This window comes from Cygnus atratus, chromosome 18 (genome assembly GCF_013377495.2).
Source record: "Cygnus atratus isolate AKBS03 ecotype Queensland, Australia chromosome 18, CAtr_DNAZoo_HiC_assembly, whole genome shotgun sequence".
Classification (NCBI taxonomy): Eukaryota; Metazoa; Chordata; class Aves; order Anseriformes; family Anatidae; genus Cygnus; species Cygnus atratus.
In genome coordinates, this window is record NC_066379.1 from 11,038,315 (window position 1) to 11,038,984 (window position 670).

Genomic DNA, 670 nt, shown 5'->3' on the forward strand with positions numbered 1-670 from the left:
AACCTCACTAAAATGCTGTTGACAAAGGGAAACTTTGTTAAGCATGTTTAGTTCAGCCCTGCTATTGCAAAGATCCCTAAGCTGCTTTGTTTTATGAGACTTAGGGCAAAGGGTTTTCTTAAAGCAAAGGGCAAAGGATTTTCTTGAAAACCATATTCCTTCTATAAGGGTGCATAGTCTCATGGGATCTGGGGATTAGATGTTCATTTCCTATACAAAAGCTTCATAATTGTCTAAAGGATGCCTGGATATTAACCAACCTCCAAGTAAAATATCAAATACGGTGCCTGAAAAAAAAAAAAAAAAATCAGTGATGAAACTCATGAGTTTCTCTCCATGGAAATTGTTTGTAAAAGGCAAAAGATTTATAGGATCTGAAGAGAAACCAGAGAGCAGTGTGCAGATGAATCTGCAGAGAAGCTGTGATATGATGAATATAGCCTGCAAGAAAGTCCAGTCCTGGTTCACAAATTTGAGAAAGTTCCACTTGGATACACATCCCTTTCCCAACATCCCTCATTATGTACCTGGACTTTCATAACTCCCAGGATTAATTACACACGTCAGCCCAGAGTAGCACAGCATCATAGTCTGGCTGGGGAGCTCATCAAAAGGAACCGTGCGCATAGCTGGTGGGGATTGACATTGCTGGAACAATAACGCTCTGAAG

General features: G+C 40.3%; 1 non-coding gene across 1 annotated transcript; it reads right to left on the minus strand.

Moving 5' to 3' along the window:
- Positions 1 to 279: 279 nt before the first annotated feature.
- On the minus strand, positions 280 to 394 carry LOC118254026 (U5 spliceosomal RNA). The gene has a single exon (XR_004780577.1). It is a non-coding gene; the product is annotated as a U5 spliceosomal RNA (small nuclear RNA).
- Between the last annotated feature and the right edge of the window lie 276 nt (positions 395 to 670).